The sequence below is a fragment of the Trachypithecus francoisi genome, unplaced genomic scaffold (genome assembly GCF_009764315.1).
Source record: "Trachypithecus francoisi isolate TF-2019V2 unplaced genomic scaffold, Tfra_2.0 Lachesis_group17, whole genome shotgun sequence".
NCBI classification, from domain to species: Eukaryota; Metazoa; Chordata; class Mammalia; order Primates; family Cercopithecidae; genus Trachypithecus; species Trachypithecus francoisi.
In genome coordinates, this window is record NW_022681462.1 from 44,326,394 (window position 1) to 44,347,682 (window position 21,289).

The following is a 21,289-nucleotide window of genomic DNA, read 5'->3' on the forward strand; positions in this document are numbered from 1 at the left end:
CAGTGCACTATGACGGAAACTGTAAATAATCTCTGCACTCCAGCCTGGGCAACGTATTGAGACCCCATCTCTTTTCTTTTTTCTTTTTTCTTTTTTTTTTTTTTGAGACGGAGTCTAGCTCTGTCACATAGGCTGGAGTGCAGTGGTGCCATCTTGGCTCACTGCAAGCTCTGCCTCCCAGGTTCGTGCTATTCTCCTGCCTCGGCCTCCTGACTAGCTGGGACTACAGGCGCCCGCCACCACACCCAGTTAATTTTTTTGTATTTTTAGTAGAGACGGTGTTTCACTGTGTTAGCCAGGATGGTCTCAATCTCCTGACCTCATGATCCGCCTGCCGTGGCCTCCCAAAGTGCTGGGATTACAGGTGTGAACGACCACACCCAGCCAAGACCCCATCTCTTAAAGAAAACTACCATTTAAACCATTTTCAAGCATACAGGTCAGTGGCATTAAGTACATTCACATTGTTGTGCAATCATCACCACCATCCATCTCTATAACTCTTTGTACCTTCCCACACTGAAACTCAGTTCCCATCAAGCACTAACTCCTCATTCTCCCCACCCACCACAGTCCCTGGCACCCAGTATTCTACTTTCTGTCTCTGTGAACTTGACTTCCCTGAGTACCTCATATTAATAAAACCACACAGTATTTGTCGTTTAGTGACTGGCTTATTTCACAGAGCATCATGGCCTCCGGCTTCATCCACGCTGCAGCATATGTCAGAATTTCTTTTCTTTTTAAGACTGAATCATATCCATTGTATGGATGTAGCACACTTTCTTTATTCATTCATCTTCCAATGGACACTTGGGATGCACACTCGGCTTGCTTCTGCCTCTTTGCTGTCGTGAATAATGTTGCTGTGAACATGGGTATGCAAATATCTCTCGGAGACTCTGCTTTCAGTTCTTCTGGATATACTCAGAAGTGGGACTGCTGGATCATATGGTGATTCTATATTTAATTCCTTGCAGAAGCACCATCCTGTTTTCCGCAGTGGCTGCACCCTCTTACATTCCCACTCGCAGTGCACAGCACGGCACCCCTCTTTACCCAGTGTCATCACCTCCCTTTCTCATTTTCCTTGGCAGCTTTTCCAAAACATTTTTCAATTTCCCTAGGCTTCTCTCTAATCTGCATACTCTCCCCTCCCCTGCCCCAAACCCCACCCGGTCCAGTAGCCAATCAACTTCATAGCAAGAGGCCTGCCAGCATGAGTGGTCTCCAGCGAGATCGTGATTTACCCTGATCTTAATGCTTTGTGTTCCCCTTCCCCTACAGATGTCCTAAAACCATCACCAACTGATTGCAAAGCCAATTTGTGTGGAATTTTAGGAGTTACATTCCTGGCACAGCTTCACCTCCCCCAGGCAGCTCCATCCATGACACCTTCTGCCGCCTCTCAAAACTCCTCCCTCTTTTTCTGGAGGAAAACCTACAATTCAAGATCTCCAGTGGAAATTGAACTAACTAGGTACCAGCATGGCCTATTTCTCCAACTTCAAGTTAACGTCAACCAAACTAATCTGGGATGTTGAGACTGAAAGACATCTAGGAAAATCTTCACAGTGGTGAGAAGGGTGTTGGATATTTGGAGACGGAGAACCAAGAAGGCTGATTTTCAAGTGAGAAAGGCACCTGCATTGACTGTGACTCTTTGAGGACACAGGCTGTTGCTGTAAGCACTGGATGATACTGGAGTGACATGACAGGCCTGAGGAGCCCTCCCCTAGTCATTCAGATTCCTGGAAGTCTCTACAGTAGGAGCTGGCCCAAGACCAGGTTGACGTTGGCAGTGACACTGCCATCTCTGTGGGATTCTAGAACGTAGCCTCTTGTCTCTGCTCCTCAGAGGTGAGGGGAGTGGAGTGACTCAGACTGCCAGGTTGTGCCAGCTGGGGTCCAGGTTGGAAGGAGCTGAGGCCTATGAAGCTGTTCAGAACAACACAAAGGGTGTTCCTCATCCTGAGGACCAGGAGGAGAGGCGTGCAGGGCCCACCACTTGTCAGCAGAAACGACAGCATGAACACTGCAGACGCCACTCATATTTTGCTCGTTTTCTCCATCAAGGAGCATGAACTTCAAATGGTGGAGGGCACTGCCAAGAGGAAACTGATGCCTGCAGAGGGAGGGAAGGTAGCTGCAGAGGGAATTTACCTCTGCAGGCCTTGGCAAATTACAGTGCAGCATTTTGAGTGAATCTCTGTTGATAACGCCTGAGCCTGGGCTGGTGAACCTTGGGCAATGACAGAGCAGTTGCTCTCACTGCCAGGACACAGAATCATCCGCCCCTGTTGCTGAACAACACGGGTCTACCTCCCGGCAGCCAGGTAAGACCTCCAAAGGAATAAGAGACTCCACGAAGCCGAGGAGGACCGCGTTTGAGTGTTTCCTGCCTGGTTATGAAGGAACTGAGCCTATTCCCGTTTGAGAGGCTGTGCTGCTCTCCTTTGGGCTCCACCACTCCATAGTACGGGGCACATCAGTGATCAGTTAATCCATGTTTTGTATTGTGGTAAAATATGCATAACAAAGTTTACCATCAAAACCATTTTTTTTTTTTTTCAGACGGAGTCTCGCTCTGTCGCCCAGGCTGGAGTGCAGTGGCACCATCTCAACTCACTGCAAGCTCCGCCTCCCGGGTTCACGCTATTCTCCTGCCTCAGTATCCCGAGTAGCTGGGACTACAGGCACCCGCTACCACACCTGGCTAATTTTTTTTTTTTTTTTTTTTAGTAGAGACTGGGTTTCACCATGTTAGCCAGGATGGTCTCCATCTCCTGACCTTGTGATCCGCCGGCCTCAGCCTCCCAAAGTGCTGGGATTACAGGTGTGAGCCACCGCGCCTGGCCTAACTCTGTTTTTGATAATAGTCACCCTAACAGATGTGAGATGAAATCTCATTCTAGTTTTGATTTGCATTTCCCTGATGATAGTGATATTGAGTATCTTTTCGTATACCTATTGGCCATTTGTATGTATGTCCTCTTTCGAAAAATGTCTGTTCAAGTCCTTTGACCATTTTTAATCAGGTTTTTCATCTTTTGCTATAGAGTTATATGTGTTCCTTATGTATTTTGTATACTAACGCCCTTATCAGATATATGGGTTGTATTTTCTTCCATTCTGTTAGTTGCTTTTTCATTTCATTGTTCATTCCTTTCCTGCACAGAAGCTTCTAGTTTAATCTAGTCCCACTTGTTTATTTTTGCATTTGTTGCTTGTGCATTTGGTGTTACATCCAAAAAAATCATTGCCAAGACATTAAGTGGACTTTATTCATTAAGTGGAAGCAGATCATCATAAAAGTCTTTATCAAAAAACAAAACATTCATCTTTGAATCTTCAAGGAGATTTTTCTCTATGTTTCCTTGTAGGAGTTTTATGGGTTTAAGGTCTTACATTTACGTCTTTAATCCATTTTGAGTTGATTTTTGTATATGGTGTGATAAAGGCCTAATTTTTTTCTTTTGCATGTGGATATCCAGTTTTTCCAAAACCATTTATTTAGACTATCTTTCACCATTGTGTATTCTTGGAGTCCTTGTTGAAAATTAGCCATATTTTTGTGAGTTTATTTTGGGGTTAATTTGTTCCATTGGTTTATGTGTCTGTTTTTATGCCAATAGCATCAAGTTTTCATTAGTATAGTTTTGCAGTATCATTTGAAATCAAGGAGTGCGATGTCTCTAACTTTGTTCTTCTTTCTCCAGATTACTTTAGCTATTCAGGGTATTTTGTGGTTCCATATAAATTTCAGAATTGTTTTCCTATTTCTGAGAAAAATGCCATTAGAATTTTGGTAGGGATTACATTCAATATGTAGATTACTTTGGGCAGTATAAGTGTTTACACCATATTCTTCCAATTAATTAAGATGAGATATCATTCCATTTATTTGTGTCTTCTTCAGTTTCTTTCATTAGTGTTTCATAAGTTTCAGTGCATAGATTTTTTTCACCTCCTTGGTTAAATTTATTTCTAAATATTTTTTATGCTATTGTAGATGAGATTGTTCCTTGATTTCCTTTTTAGATATTTCATTATTGGTATAAAGAAATGCTATTAATTTTTATATATTGATTTTGTATCCTACAGATTTACTATATTTATCAGTTCTGACTTTTTAATGGAATTATTAGGATTTTCTACATGTAGGGCCATGTCACCCACAAACAGACAATTTTCCTTGTTTCTTTTTAAGTTAGATATTTTTTATTTCTTTTTCCTATCTAATTTCTCTGGCTAGGACTTCTAGTATTGTGTTGAATAGGCATGGTGAGACCAAGAAAGGAAAACCTTTTAATTTTTCTTCAATTATTATGATGTTAGTTACAGACTTTTCCTAATTGGTCTTTATTGGATTAAGGCAAGTTCCTTCCATACATATTTTGTTTAGAGTTTTTGTCATAAACGGATATTGAATTTTTTCAAATACTTTCTGCATCTATTGAGATGGTCTTTTTTATTTCATTTTATTATTATTTTTTTTTTGAGACAGAGTCTCGCTCTTTCGCCCAGGCTGGAGTGCAGTGGCACGATCTCGGCTCACTGCAAGCTCTGCCTCCCGGGTTCACACCATTCTCCTACCTCAGCCTCCAGATTAGCTGGAACTGCAGGTGCCCACCACCACGCCCGGCTAATTTTTTGTATTTTTAGTAGAGACGGGGTTTCACCATGTTAGTCAGGATGGTCTTGATCTCCTGACCTCGTGATCCACCCGCCTCGGCCTCCCAAAGTGCTGGGATTACAGGCGTGAGCCACCGCACCCAGCTGAGATGGTCATCTTTTTATCTTTCATTCCATTAATGTGTATTACATTGACTTATTTGCATATATTGAACCAAACCTGCATCCCAGGGATAAATCTCACTTTAGTCACAATGTATAAAAATTTTAGTGTGCTATTAAATTCGCTTTGCTAATATTTTATTGAGGATTTTTGCATCTATGTTCATCAGAGATATTGGAATGTGGTTTCCTTTTCTTGTGGTTTCTTTGGCTCTGGTATCAGGGTAATGCTGACCTCATAAAATGAGTTTGGAAGTGTTTCCTCTTTTTCTATTTTTAAAAGAATTTAAGAAGTATTAATTATTCTTTGAATGTGTGGTGGAATTCAACCACAAAGCCATCGATTTTTCTTTTTTGGGAGGTCTTTGATTAATGCCTCAATCTCCTTATTTGTAACTCATCTGTTAAGGTTTTCTATTGCTTCTTGATTAAGTCTTGGTAGGTTGCATGCTTCTAGGAATTTATCCATTTCTTCTACTTTATCCAATATGTTGGCATATAATTTGTTTATAATGGTCTTTTATGATCCTTTTTATTTCTCAGATATCCATTGTAATGTCTTCTCTCATTTTTTATTTCATTTATTTGAATCCATTCTGCCTTTTTTTTTTTTTTTTTTTTTGTCTAAGGGCATGTTGATTTTATCTACTTTTTTTCAAAAAAACAACTCTGGACAGGGCGTGGTGGCTCATGCCTGTAATCTTAGCACTTTGGGAGGCCCAGGTGGGCAGATCACCTGAGGTCAGGTGTTCAAAACCAGCCCAGCCAACATGGCGAAACCACGTCTCTACTTAAAAATACAAAAATTAACCGGGTGTGGTGGCAGGTGCCTGTAATCCGAGCTACTCGGGAGGCTGAGGCAGGAGAATTGCTTGAACCCGGGAGGCAGAGGGTGCAGTGAGCCGGGATCGCACCATTGCATTCCAGCCTGGGGGACAAGAGCAAGACTTTGTCTCAAAACAAACAAACAAACAAACAAACAACAAACAAAAACCCTCTGATTTTGCTGGGGTTTTTCTATTGCTTTTCGATTCCCTACTTATTTCTGCTCTGATCTTTGTAATTTCCTTTCTTCTGCTAGCTTTGGGCTTAGTTTGTTCTTTTTCTAGTTTCTTAAGGTATGACATTATCTCATTTACTTGAGATCTTTCTTTTTTCTTTTTTCTTTGTTTTTTGTTTTTTATTTTTTTTGTTTGTTTGTTTGTTTTGAGACAGAGTATCACTCTGTCGCCCAGGCCGGAGTGCAGTAGTGTGATCTTGGCTCACTGCAACCTCTGCCTCCCGGATGCTGGTTATGCAATTCTTCTGCCTCAGCCTCCCTAGTAGCTGGGATTACAGGTGCCCGTCACCATGCCCAGCTAATTTTTGTATTTTTAGTAGAGATGGGGTTTCACCATGTTGACCAGGCTGGTCTTGAACTCTTGACCTCATGTTCCTTCTGCCTCAGCCTCCCAAAGTGCTGAGATTACAGGCATGAGCCCGGCCAATCCATTTACATTTTAAGTAATTATTACTATTATTATTATTATTATTATTTGAGATGAAGTCTTGCTCTGTTGCCCAGGCTGGAGTGCAGCAGCATGATCTCAGCTCAGTGAAGCCTCCGCTTCCCAGATTCAAGCTATTCTCTGCCTCAGCCTCCCGAGTAGCTGGGATTACAGGCACATGCCACCACACTCAGCTAATTTTTAGTAGAGATAGGGTTTCGTCATGTTGGCCAGACTGGTCTTGAACTCCTGGCCTCTAGTGATCTTCCTGCCTTGGCCTCCCAAAGTGCTGGGATTACAGGCATAAGCCACTGCACTCAGCCATTTTAAGTAATTATTGATAGGGCAAGATTTACTATTGCCTTTTTTTTTTTTTTTTCCAGACATAGTCTCACTCTGTCGCCCAGGCTGGAGTGCAATGGCGCGATCTTGGCTCACTGCAAGCTCCACCTCCCGGGTTCACGCCATTCTCCTGCCTCAGCCTCCCAAGTAGCTGGGACTACAGGCACCTGCCACCACGCCCAGGTAATTTTTTGTATTTTTAGTAGACACAGGGTTTCACTATGTTAGCCAAGATGGTCTCGATCTCCTGACCTCGTGATCTGCCTGCCTCAGCCTCCCAAAATGCTGGGATTACAGGCGTGAGCCACCGCGCCCTGCCTTTTTTTTTTTTTGAGACAGAGTCTCACTCTGTTGTCCAGGCTAGAGTGCAGTGGCATGGTCTCAGCTCACTGCAACCTCTACCTCCCAGGTTCAAGTGATTCTTGTGCTTCAGCCTCCTGGGTAGCTGGATTACAGGCTCCTGCCGCCACGCCTGGCTAAATTTTGTGTATTTCTAGTGGAGACCAGGTTTCACCATGTTGGCCAGGTTGGTGTCAAACTCCTGACCTCAAGTGATCTGCCCGTCTTGGCCTTCCTAAGTGCTGGGATTACAGGCATGAACCACCATATTGCCATTTTTTTAAAAAATTGTTTACTGTTTGTCTTGTAGTTCTTTTGTCCCTCTTTTTCTCTCTTGCTGTCTTCCTTTGTGTTTCATTGTTGGGTTTTGTTTGCTTGTTTTCGTTTTGTTGTTTTGCATTGATAGGCTTTGTTACTTTTCTCTTTTCCTTTTGTGTAATTTCTTTTTTTTTTTTTTTTTTTGAGACGGAGTCTTGCTCTGCCGCCCAGGCTGGAGTGCAGTGGCCGGCTCTCAGCTCACTGCAAGCTCCGCCTCCCGGGTTCATGCCATTCTCCTGTCTCAGCCTCCCGAGTAGCTGGGACTACAGGCGCCCGCCTCGTCGCCCGGCTAGTTTTTTGTATTTTTTAGTAGAGACGGGGTTTCGCCGTATTAGCCAGGATGGTCTCGATCTCCTGACCTCGTGATCCGCCCGTCTCGGCCTCCCAAAGTGCTGGGATTACAGGCTTGAGCCACCGCGCCCGGCCTTTTGTGTAATTTCTATAGGTAGTTTCTTTGTGGTTACCAGGGGCTTACATAACATATATTTATAACCGGTTAAGCTGATAACATTTCTATAGAAGTGCTCTACAATTTTGCCTCTCCTCCTTCCACATTCTGTGTTACTGATATCATAATGTCTGAGTGTCTCGTAATGCATATATAGGTCTGTCTGCTGGATGGTGTTCATAAGTTTTTTAAGGTATCTTCACTCTTTATGGTTTTTTTTTTTTTTTTTTTTTTAAGACAGAGTCTTGCTCTGTCGCCCAGGCTACAGTGCAGTGGTGCAATTTTAGCTCACTGTAATCTAAGCCTCCCCGGTTCAAGCGATTTTCATTCCTCAGCCTCCTGAGTAGCTGGGATTATAGGCGTGTGCCACCACACCCTGCTAATTTTTTTGTATTTTTAGTAAAGACGGGGTTTCACCATGTTAGCCAGGATGGTCTCGATCTCCTGATCTCGTGATCCGCCCACCTCAGCCTCCCAAAGTTTTGGGATTACAGGCGTGAGCCACTGCACCCGACCCTCCATTCTTTTTTCTTTTTTCTTTTTTCTTTTTTTTTTTTTTTGAGACTGAGTCTGGCTCTGTCACCCAGGCTGGAGTGCAGTGGTGCGATCTCGGCTCACTGCAAGCTCCACCTCCCGGGTTCCCGCCATTCTCCTGCCTCAGCCTCCCGAGTAGCTGGGACTACAGGTGCCGCCATCACACCCGGCTAATTTTTGTAATTTTAGTAGAGATGGGGTTTCACCATGTTGATCAGGATGGTCTCGATCTCCTGACCTTGTGATCTGCCCACCTCGGCCTCCCAAAGTGCTGGGATTACAGGCGTGAGCCACCACACCCGGCCTCTTTTTTCTTTTTAATGCTGTGACTGAATGATTGCCAATGATGGGTCGAGTTCACTAATCCTTTCTTTCAGTTGACCTAGTCTGCTATAGAATCCCTCTATTAAATTTTTCTATTCTTTTATTATATTCTTCAGCTCTGTGATTTCTGTTTGGCACTTTTTAATATTTTCTACCTTTTTGGTTTAAGTTCTTGCTTTATTCATGCATTACTCTCCTGATCTCACTGAGCATCTTTGCTCAGTGGTAAATCACAGATCTCCATTCCATTTGGGTCAGTTTCTGAAGATTTATCTAGTTCTTTCATTTATAACGTATTTCCTGCTTGCTCATTGTCTTTGACTGTGTTGGTTTCTGCACATTTGATAAAATAGCCGCCTCCCTTAATCTTCACAGATGAGCATCTTCACAGCCCAGTCAGAGATTCTGGATGCCTCTCAAACCAGTGTGTTTGTCCAAAGTGCTATTCTTGTTCTTGGTGGCCCCAGGAGACTAGAGTGTGCCAAGTACCATCGTGCCCTGAGACAGGTGAGTCAGGAGTCAGTCCTTCTAGTAGTTGTCAGAAAAGCTGGGGTGCTAGATGTGTAGTCCATTTCTTCTCTCCTCACAGAGAAGCTCAGAGCAGAAGTTTATCTCCTGCTTGCTCTGCACTGAGCTGGGAAGGGGAGCTGTGGCAAAGGCCTGCATGCTCATTCAGACTGCACACTCTTTCAAACTTTTGCTTTGCTCTCTGTCACCCCTAGGGTCCAAGTGAATGTCAGGCCCTGTCAGCTCTTTGACACAGATGGTTATAGGCCAGACCCTCTGGTAGCAGCCAGAAAAGTTGGAGGATAGACAGGTAGTCAATTCTTTCTAAGGAGAAGTTGGAGGCTTGAGAACCAGGACCTTCTTTGGTGCTCTCCCAAGCATGTGGTCAACCAGATGCCCCAAGTGTCCAGGACTCCATGGTGAGGGCCCATGCAGGAAAGCCTGGAGAGAGAGTGCATCTTCTGGCCAGCACAGAGTTTCTTTCACGGAATCATGTGTGATTTGGGCTCCAGAATGGCACTGATGCACTGATTTAGGAAAACACACTCACAGTAGACATAGTATAAAGGATCTTCAGATGCACTAACTGGCTCATAAACAAATCCAAAATCATCTCTTCATACCCATTATTCTAAATCTTCATCAATAAATCACTATATCCCACATAAGCCCAATAATATTTAGTATATTTTTAAATAACATTGCATATATAGACAGGGGTCCCACAACAAATATTTGGGTTTCACACACACTAGAGGCAGCTCATCCTCGGTATTCCAAGAGAACTTTGTGTTTACTTCTATAGCCTGTGATAACAGCATTTGACACTTTCAAACATACTCCTCTTTGTGACATATTCTGTTATCACCTTCTGTGATAACACCCTTTTGCTTTTCCTTCTATTGACATCTCTGCCATCTCCTCCTTCTCCATCGTCCTCTAAATGCTGGCATGTTCCTGTGTTTGCTCTTGGCCCCTCTTCTCTAACTCTCTTCCTCAGTTATTTCATCTATTATTGCGGCTCTGAATATGATCTACATGCTAATGAATCCCAAATCTTCATTTCTGGTCCTGACCTTGCCCTGAAACTCAAGACTGTTATCCAACTGCCAACCTAACATCTCTACACAAATGTCTTTTTTGTTTTTTTTTTTTTGAGATGGAGTCTTGCTTTGTCACCCTGGCTAGAGTGCAGCGATATGATCTTGGCTTGCTGCAACCTCTACCTCCCAGGTTCAAGTGATTCTCGTGCCTCAGCCTCCTGAGTAGCTGGGATTACAGGTGCACACCACCACACCCAGCTAATTTTTGTATTTTTAGTAAAGACAGAGTTTTACCATTGACCAGGCTCTCAAACTCCTAACCTCAAGTGATCCACCCACCTTGGCCTCCCAAAGTGTTGGGATTACAGGAGTGAGCCACTGTGCCTGGCCCTCTATGCAGATGTCTAACGGGTGTCTAAATTTCACACATGCAAGACAGAATTGTTGACTGCGTGCATATATACTCCAAACCCATTTGGAGTATATATGCATATACTTCCCAGTCTTCCATATCTCTGTATCCAGATGCTTAAGCCAAAAACCCAGGAGACATCCTTGAATTTACCCTTTCCATTACAGTTTGTGACTATTCTATCAGCAAGGCCTACTTTTCTTCCTCAGAGTGTATCTCAAAGCCATGATCCTGTCTCCTCAGCCACCACCCTGGTCCAAGTTGCTGCTCTATTACTGTACTAGTGTGAAAGCACCACTGATCTCCCTGCTTTCCCTTTCCCCCTTGTAGTAGCTATAAAGAAATACCTAAATATGGGTAATTTATAAAGAAAAGAGGTTTAATTTGCTCACATCTGCTCCTGGTGAGGCCTCTGGAAGCTCACAATCATGGTGGAAGACGAAGAAGCAGCCTGTGCCTTACATGGCAAGAGAGGGAGCAAGAGTGGGAGGGAAGAGGTGCCGCACTCTATTTTTTTTTTTTTTTTTTTTTTGAGATGGGGCCTGGCTTTGTTGCCCAGGCTGGAGTGCACTGACACAATCTTGGCTCACTGCAACCTCCGCCTCCTGGGCTCAAGTGATCCTCCCACCTCAGCCTCCCAGGTAGCTGGGACTATAGGTGGCGTGCCATCACACCCGGCTAATATTTCTATTTTTAGTAGAAATGGGTTTCACCCTGTTGCCCAGGCTGGTGTTGAACTCCTGAGCTCAAGGGATCCTCCTGCCTTTACCTCCCAAAGTGTTAGGATCACAGGCATGAGCCACTGCACTTGACCGCCACACTCTTTTAAACAGGCAGACCTCATGTGAACTACCAGACGGAGAACTCACTCACCACCAAGGGGATGTCACTAGCCATTCATGAAGGATCTGCCATGACCCAATCATCTCCCACCGGACCCCACCTCCAACACTGAGCATCACATTTCAACACAAGGTTTGGAGAGGACAAACATCCAAATGATATCATCCCACTATAGTCCATTCTCTCAAAGCAGCTAGAGAACACTGTTCATAAGGTAAATCAGTACATCCCACTTCTCTGCTTAAAATAGTTCAATGACTTCCTATTCCCCTTAAACAACATCCAAATTCATTCCACAGCATAGTCATCAGTGCTCCAGAGGGTCTGGCCCCTCCTGACCCTTTAGCACCTCCCTGTCTTTGTTCCCCCTCACTCACTGTGCTCCAGGACCTTGGCACACTTTCTGCGAACTCATGCCTGCCTCACACCCTTTGAACGTATAGTCTTTCTGCCTGTCTTCCCAGCACGTCACAGGCTGGCTCCCTTCTTGCCAGCATCACCTGTCCTGACTGGCCCTTCTTAATGGCCCTCCTCTGAGGTGAAAAGAAACTCTATTACATCATAATCTCCTCCCTTGAGAGCACTGACTACATTCTGAAAGTATACTGCTTATTCCTGTGCTCACTGTTTGATGTCTCTACATTATAGGCGTTATGAGGGCAGGGTACTGGTTTAACACAAAATTCTTGGGACTTAGAACACTGCCCCGCACAAATAATGATTTGATCAATAATTATTGAAGGAATAGACTAAATGAAGGAACTGACAACTCAAGGGAAAGAGTAATGACTCCATGAAAGAGCCAAAAAAAGAAGAAAAAAAGTGTCATGTTGCTAGGTAAATAATATTTACATTCATCTGTTATCAACGTCTCCAAAGCCTCTTTCAATCTTAATCCCCACTGAGCCAGAAAGGTGAAACTATGAACCACGTTCTGGAACAAAGTACGTTGTCTCAGGTGGCTGGCCAGGCCATGCCACTCACTCTTTGATGTTGCAAATCTTTAGCCAAAGGCCCTTGGGCCATCTGTCAGGAGAGGCCATTCATTGCCAACAGGGCGGAAGGCACTCCCTTGAGCTTTACTCCTGACTTCACGAGTGAGGAAGGAAGCATTCAGCTGGCCATTTCTGCTCTCCAAGACACATGTTTGCCAACATGATTGCATCTACTGCCGTATGCCTTTTGATGTTTCATTCATAAGAAGTACGCTATCCTATTGCAAGATTCCATGTGTCCAAATCAAACATCTGGGATCCTTGCACTCAAAGGCTGTATTGAGAATGGCTAGAAGCCCACTCTCTTGATTTATAAACCCCCCTTTTTATGATCTCTATTTTATTGAGTTTTTCTTTAATTATTTTCCCTTGGTATATGTCTGAGATACATTACTCAAGATAGAAAATTTATTAGTACTATTTTGAGCATATTGTCTGCATTTTAAATGCAAAAAGCTGTTCAATGAAATGCATGTGTTATGTGCAATGTATTTTAAAGGCCACCTCCTCCTTTTCTTGTCTCAAGATACCTGTGTAAGGGAGGAGTGCCATATGGGCAGAAATGGAAACACACTGAAATTATGAATAATAGACTCCTCACAACCAATGTAAGATTGTCAGCCATGGTAAAATCAATTGCTTTTTCCATTTTGCAGGAGGGACCACATAATGACAATAACTGAAAGGTATTTAGTACTTACAAGCATTCTGACATATCATCATATTTGCTCATCTCACCAGCTTGCAAGATGAGGAAGAAAACAAATTGTATTCCAACTCAACAAATGAGGAAACAAAACCTCAAAGAGGTTAAGTGAGTTTCCCAGAGCGACACAGCCCATAATGGCCAAGCTGGGGCTCAGACAGGGGTCTCTGATTCCACGTCCAACACTCTTTCCCTCTGTTGCACTGCCCAGGGGAAAAGCAGAGACCTTCCTGAAAACCTGAGGCACAGAAACAATACAAACCCATGAGAAATAATGATAATAATGACCAACATTTCCCCAGTTCTGTGTATGTACCAGTCTCTGTTTGTTCCCCATTTACTGGGCATCCATGACGTCAAGCCCTGTTCTGGGTGCTGGAGATGTTGCAGTGATCAAAACAGGGGAGGGGCCCTTGCCCTCGCAGGGCTTACAGTCTGGATGAGGGTTTCTTAACCTCTTCTGTGTTGCCATCTGGGGTGGGGGTTCTTCGGGTGGGTGTTCTTAATCCTGTGCACCCCTGCCTGTGGCCACTGGGTGCCTGGAACACCCCACCCCTAGTTATGATCACTCCAAATGTCTCTAGATACTGACAGATAGCCCATGGTTGAGAACCGCCATTCTAGAGAGAACAGTTCAGCGAAAAGATGAAAAAATAAATGACATGGTGTGTCAGAGGGGAATACACACTATGGATAAAAATGATCCAGGGAAGTGGGGTAGCCCGTGAGGGGGTGGTGTGGGTGGCAGTAGTCAGGGCAGCTTCACTGAAGAGGTGCCCTTGGAGCAAGGCTTACGGGAGAGCATGTTAGCAGGCAGGTGTGTGGGGACGTGCATTCCAGGAGAAGGAATAGCAAAGAGCGAAGTCCCCAAAGCAACAGCAAGCCCTGCCTCCACCCAGCAGCTGGAGCTAGAGCCCTGTGGCTGAGGGAGGAAGGGGCTGGGACTGTCAGGGTCAGAATAGGGTGGTCGTGATGGAGGAGGGGGCAGGGCAGCTTCCACACGCATTTTGAAGCTGGAGCCCACAGCATTAGCTGGTGGATTAAATGTGAGGTGTGAGAGGGAGAGATAAATCCAAGATGACTCCAAGAATCAGCCTGAGCAGCTGAAGGATTGCGCGGCCAGGAGAGGGTGGTTTGGGGAGCAGGGGCAGAGTCCAGGTTGATTTCAGTCAACTGGCAACATCTACTAAATATTCTTAGTGACTGCATATAGATCTAGACATGTGTAACCTTCCCAGCACCCGAGACAGACAGAGTCACATCCCCACTTACAGATGAAGACTTCAAGACGCAGAGCGGTGGAGGGACTTGCCTGAGTCCTGGATCTGGGAGACCTCTCAAGACTCTGGGATGGTGGCACGGCCTCTGCACCTGCGCTGCCTCCCCCATGGTGAAAGCGCAGCACAGGCGGGGCTGCAGGAGAGTGGCGGAGGGGTTATGCAGTAGCTATCTTTGGAGGCATCACTGTCCACGGTGTTTTTAGGATGAATAATTGCTTTAATTCCTCAAGGCTTTATAAATAGATGGAGAGGTAATTATACACAGCAGGACAAAATTGACTGACTTTTTCTAATCCTTGTCACAGGGGCCTTCCCCCAGGAAAGCACAACAGGGCCCTCAAGTCACCAGACCTCACGAGGCCTGCGTCCTCACTGTGCGTCCTTTGCTGAACAATCCGACCCAGGCTGGCCTCGCCCCCGACCTTTGTGTCCTTTCTTTGCAACATCAGGTTGTTTTTTTTTATTTATTTATTTCTGTATTCCTTTTTATTTTACCTCTCTGCTATATGTTGTGTGCTGCTGAGAAATTCAAAGGCTATGCCATAGGATAAAACATTAGGTTTTCTGTCTGCATCCTGTGCACTTTAGAGAAAATGGAGTTATCAACGTGTTGAAAGGAAATAATATTGTTGTCAGAGCACCCTGGTCCCTCTTGGCCTCAGAGAAGTCTTACTCCTGGGGAGTTCTCAGAACCTTTGGGGCTGCTCTTCTCCCTTTGTCCCTGGGGCCCCTCCTTCCTTTACCGCTCAGCTCTGACATAATCTCCTCCTGTAACTCAGGCAATCCTGGGCATAGCCTCCTATCACCCCTGCCCCACCATTCCCCAGTGAAGCCATCTGCCACATGCAACGTGATTACTTCCCCAGGGGACGGAATGACAATGCGGGAGGGGACAGACACAAGAGACCTGGGTCTAGAAAGGCAGCTGGGGCCAGTTGCAAATGGAATCGGAATTGACCTGTGGGCAGCAGGAACCAACTGCCTTTCTTTCGGTAGGAGGGAGACTCACTCCTATTTGGGTTTAGAGGGCACCCCCCACAACACTGCTGAGTGTGGTAAGGGACAAGTTGGTGCAGGAACAGTTAGTGCTGTTTGCGTGGCGAGGTGTGGATGGAGAAGGCATGCCTTTATAAAAAAAGAATCCTTGGCCGGGCGCGGTGGCTCAAGCCTGTAATCCCAGCACTTTGGGAGGCCGAGACGGGCGGATCACGAGGTCAGGAGATCGAGACCATCCTGGCTAACATGGTGAAACCCCGTCTCTACTAAAAAATACAAAAAAAAAACTAGCCGGGCGAGGTGGGGGCGCCTGTAGTCCCAGCTACCCGGGAGGCTGAGACAGGAGAATGGCGTGAACCGGGGAGGCGGATCCATGGCCAGCACAGTGGCTCACACCTATAATTCCAGCACTTTCGGAGGCCGAGGCAGGCAGATCACAAAGTCAGGAGTTCAAGACCAGCCTGGCCAACATAGTGAAACCCCATCTCTACTAAAAATACAAAAATTAGCCAGGTATGGTGGCAAACGCCTGTAATCCTAGCTACTGCGGAGGTTGAGGCAGGAGAATTGCTTGAACCCAGGAGACAGAGGTTGCAGTGAGCTAAGATCGCGTCACTGCACTCCAGCCTGGGGGATAGAGCGATACTACATCTCAGGAAAAAAAATATGTATATATATATATATATATATACACACACACACAAAATTAGCCGGGCATGGTGGCCCATGCCTATAATCCCAGCTACTCGGAAGGTTGAGGCAGGAGAATCACTTGAACCCGGGAGGCAGAGGTTACAGTGAGCCAAGATCACGCCGCTGCACTCCAGCCTGGGCAACAAGAGTGAAACTGTCAAAAAAAAAAAAAATCCACAAGAAGCTGAAGACTAGAGTGGAAAAAAATGATAGTGTCTTAGGATGGAAAGGGCCTAGATCACCTCACTTTGCTGCCTCCGCCTGTAGGAATTGCTGGGCAGCATTGGAGGCAGATGACCGGAAGCTCAAGCAGCTGGTGAGATGCAGAGACCAGCACTCCACTGATAGTCTCTTCCCTCTTTGCACAAGGTTTCCTAACATGGACCCCAAATTAGAATCTCTGAGACTTCCCACGTGCATCCCTAACTTTTCTCTTTGGAGCTCTCAGGTGTCAGAGCATCACCATCTTTTTTTTTTTTTTTTTTTTTTTTTGAGATGGAGTCTCGCTCTGTCGCCCAGGCTGGAGTGCAGTGGCCGATCTCAGCTCACTGCAAGCCCCGCCTCCCGGGTTTACGCCATTCTCCTGCCTCAGCCTCCCGAGTAGCTGGGACTACAGGCGCCCGCCACCTCGCCCGCTAGTTTTTTTGTATTTTTTTAGTAGGGACGGGGTTTCACTGTGTTAGCCAGGATGGTCTCGATCTCCTGACCTCGTGATCCGCCCGTCTCGGCCTCCCAAAGTGCTGGGATTACAGGCTTGAGCCACCGCGCCTGGCCAGAGCATCACCATCTTTAAACAGCCACTACACTACCTCTCTCCACTGGACCTCCTCCTTTCCAGGCTGAGTGCCACAGTTTCTGACCCTTTGCCAGTTTGCTGTCCTCCAGTTAGTCCCAGGCACTTGGGGCTGCATGTGATCCAGCAGAAATGTCCTGGCTGGGCTGAATGAGGGCTGATTCCTCCATTCTACACAGGATGCTGCAGCCCAAGGACCTGTCCTCCATAGAAACACACACACAAAGATGAGCAAAAGCCTTCAGAATCAACTTTGTGGAACTCTGGGAAATAGTCAAAGATTTACAGCGAGCAAGGAAAAAAAAAAAAAAAAAGCACTGATGACTTAAATACAGCATTTGTGGAAATCTCAGTCAAACATCTAGCTGACCACGAGCTACAGGACCAGGGACTTCAGAGAACACACATGACAAAGAATATAGTCTTCAACTAGAATGCCTCCTAATGTTGGCTTTGTTGGAAGCTGGGCCAACAGTATTTGCTAGTTTGCTTTGTGCTCAGCTATGCCTTTCCATGAGGCTTAATGAGAAGCCAGGACTCCTGAACCCAAGTCTCAAGTTCATTTTTCAAGTCTAAGTGTTAGACATTAAATGAATCCCTATGATATTCCATTTTATTTATTTAAACCCCAAGGCTCCTGCCTGCCAAAATCTTGTGAAATTTTTATTTCAATATCTAGCTCATGGGCTATCCCTCCCAGATTTGTACTTTCCATAACTTCTAAAGCATTTTGTCTATGTCTTTCTAAAAATTATTGATTAAAAAGTGTCAAACAGGACTAGATCAATACGGAGCCCCAGGCACATCAACAGAGGCCCCCATTTCAATAACCTTAGTTCTGTGGGTGCATTTACCCATCAAATACAACCCACAGGGATGTCTAACACACTAGAAGGTTGTACTCAGAAAAGAATATTAGTTTCATTTGGCTCGATGTATCTGTCTAAAAATCCACTTTTTAAACAGGAGAAATCTCACTTTTTAAAGAATTTCCATAGCACTTTCTCTGTAGTTCCCTTACAGCACATTTCATACCCTACTGTGTGAAGGTTCAGGTCACATCTAAAGGTAAAGACTTTGCATTGAGAGAACTGGGTACAAATCCAAGCTCTGCCATTTACCAGTTCTAAGACTCAGTCTCCTCATGTCTAAAATGGGAATAACATTAATATATACCTTACAGAGTTATCATAGGATTAAAAAAGATGCAGCCAATAAACACAGTGCTTGACACTTTAGAACTCAAAGTATCTCTTCTCGTATAAGCTCAGTGCAGCACGCCTAGAATCCAACCTACTCACATGAAACGGACACGATGGCTGGAACTGTGGCAGCCATTTTATAGCCATGAAGCAACAATCATGAGAATAAGCCCAAAAGAATTACACTTACCAATTATTGCCGAATCTCTAAACCAAAGTCACAATTTAGTATTGTGGGAAGGGGAAAAATATCTCCTTGTAAAAGACACTACATTGTTGTTGTTGTTGTTGTTGTTGTTTTCTATTACTCGCAGTTACCCCTTTTGGCCAGGCTGCCCTAACTCAAGCCACTAACTAGATAATGATTTGTCAGAAATTACACCTCCATTTAAGGAAGAAAATCCGTTGGGAATTTGTAGTGCACATGCATGGGTATGTGCCTGTGTGTGTGTACCCAGGTGCCTGCAGGGAAGTTCAAGCTGTTTGTTCTAATGCCAGTTCTATAGCCATTGAGCAAGAAACCCCGGGACTGTTCCCCTTCACGCATGCGGGGCAGCAGACGGCAGGTGTTTCTGGCAGACTTGCTGCCACGCGGGGGCCTCTGCTGCATTCATCCTCCATGCACTCGTTTCTGAAGCTGCATGCCTGCTGAAGGAAAGGCCACAGCCAAGCCGGGCGCTGCTGGTGTGGACCCCACTGTGTCGAGATCTCCCAGGGCTCCTGAAGGAAAGAAAAGAAAACCCAGGCACAGGGCATTCTGTGAGGGAGGGAGCAGGAAATGCTCAAAGGTTCTACCGTAATTTGAAGCAAGATCAAAAGCCCCAGGAGTGGGTGGCTCTCCAGCGTCTTCCCAGCCCCCGGGGATATACAAGCATAGTTGGAAGACCTCCAGGTCTCACTCAGAGCCCAGGGACCCAACAGGCACAAGCCAGAGGGGAAGGATGTGGCTGCGCAGCCCTAGGGGAACGGCATGGAAGGGTCTCAGGTTGGCATGGGGGTGGGGGGCGCACACTCCGGGAACGGCATGGAAGGGTCTCAGGTTGGCATGGGGGTGGGGGGCGCACACTCGGGAACGGCATGGAAGGGTCTCAGGTTGGCATGGGGGTGGGGGGCGCACACTCCAGCAGGTGGACAAGGGGAGGAAGGTGCTGCCAAGAAAGGAGAAAGGAGACATCAAGGAGGTGCCTCCTGTCCTGAGGCCATGGGCCCTGGCTCTTCTGGCACAGGGGCAGCGTGGGTGGGTGGGCTGCCTGCAGTTGGCACCAGTTCTGTCTGCACAGGTGGTCGCCCTGAGGCAGGCAGAGGCAACAGCCTGCCAGCCCCTTCACCTCCACCCCCTCCTAGGGCCCCCAACACATCCCTCCACCCCCTCACCATCCCAGCACCCCCACCCCATCCTAGTATCCCTGGGATCAAAAGCAAATGGATTTTTCTTCCCCAGGACTCCAGAGCAGTCTTGCACTATGCTCTGTCTCACGGGAGAGGGCACTGTCCATGAGGATTCGCTGCTGGGGAGGAGGTGTGAGGCCTGCTGTCCTGCCTTCTCCAAGCTTTGGCCCCCTCATCTGTAAATGGGAAAAATGCATCCACCTGAATAGGGGCTTTGGGGACAGGAGGTGGCATCAGGGGACTTTCCCGGGTGTGAAAATCTGTCTTGATCTGAGTGGTGATGACTCAGGTGCATGCACACGGAAAAATCCACCCGGCTATACACACAAGATCATGCACTTTACCAGGTGGAAGAGACCCCTACAATGCGATCTGGTTGAAGGGGCCCAGGGTGTGTCTCTTTCTCAGACACATCCATTCCAGCCTTTACTCCCTCTGTTGCTGATGCAGGAAATTCAACTATTACAAATGACTGCCCTTGGCTTAAGGCTGTGTCTCTGACTGGTAGGAAGAGTAACATGTTTCCTTATCTCGCCTGCACCTTGGAGTCTCAGAGGAGGGAAGTCAGGGGTGGAGAACGAGATCTGAAAATATATTTTCCTTGCCTGATAACTTTTGTCCAAAGCAAGCTCTGTGAGTGAAAGGCTGTGCTTGTCCCTCTGGGAGAGGGAGAGAAACGGATTGAGAAGGGACAAGGTGCCTGCCCGGCCCTGCCCAGCCATTCTGCCTCCCTGCCCTACAAGCCAGGAAACCAGACTCTCGGGGCTGGAGGGTCTGTGAGGATGACAGGAGGACTGGACATTTGGGACCCTAATGAGGGAGGGGTAGTCTCAGGGACAAGACATCCACCCTGACAGGCACACGGTCAGCTGACCCCCACTGTTGGGAATGCATGCGTGGCTCCAGTCTGATCCCACACCGGAGGGGCATCACTTCTGTTTGAATCAACCAAAGGGAAACAAGTCCACGGGCCCACCAGACCTTAAATGCAAGGCTTGAAAGTGAGGTCAGTGCCCCACATTTTGATAATATGGATTGACTACTTTTTAATGTCCAGAATTGTACACTCTCCCATAATATTTTGTAGAAAATCCACAACATCCAAAGCTACTATGAACTGAGGAATATTTTTCTTTTTTTTTTTTTTTTTTGAGACGGAGTCTCGCTCTGTCGCCCAGGCTGGAGTGCAGTGGCCAGATCTCAGCTCACTGCAAGCTCTGCCTCCCGGGTTCACGCCATTCTCCTGCCTCAGCCTCCCGAGCAGCTGGGACCACAGGCGCCCGCCACCTCGCCCAGCTAGTTTTTTTGTATTTTTTAGTAGAGACGGGGTTTCACTGTGTTAGCCAGGATGGTCTCGATCTCCTGACCTCGTGATCCACCCGTCTCGGCCTCCCAAAGTGCTGGGATTACAGGCTTGAGCCACCGCGCCCGGCCGGAATATTTTTCAATTATTGCACATATTATTGCATTTATTAGCCACAACAATATCAACTAGTGTTTGAAATATAGTGAGTGTACATGATGAATGGTTTCAATGGGTAGGCCAGTAGGAAATCTGAGTGCCTCCCTGTTCTTTCCCTGAAGCCTTCCACGTCCAGGGGCCCTGAGGGCTTGCCATGCACACAGGCTGCTTGCAAACCCACCAGACAAGCACACACAGACCCAATAGAGATGAGCAAGATGACCCCAAAGGAAGGAAAATCAGCGATGACAAATGATGTCAAGGAAACCATCCCTGTGCTGAACGAGCCTCTTGGCTTTCCCTTAGCATATATTTTTACAAACTTACCTAAAATTTCTCAGAAATGTTGCTTCAAGAGGGCATTCAGCCTAAGCTTGGG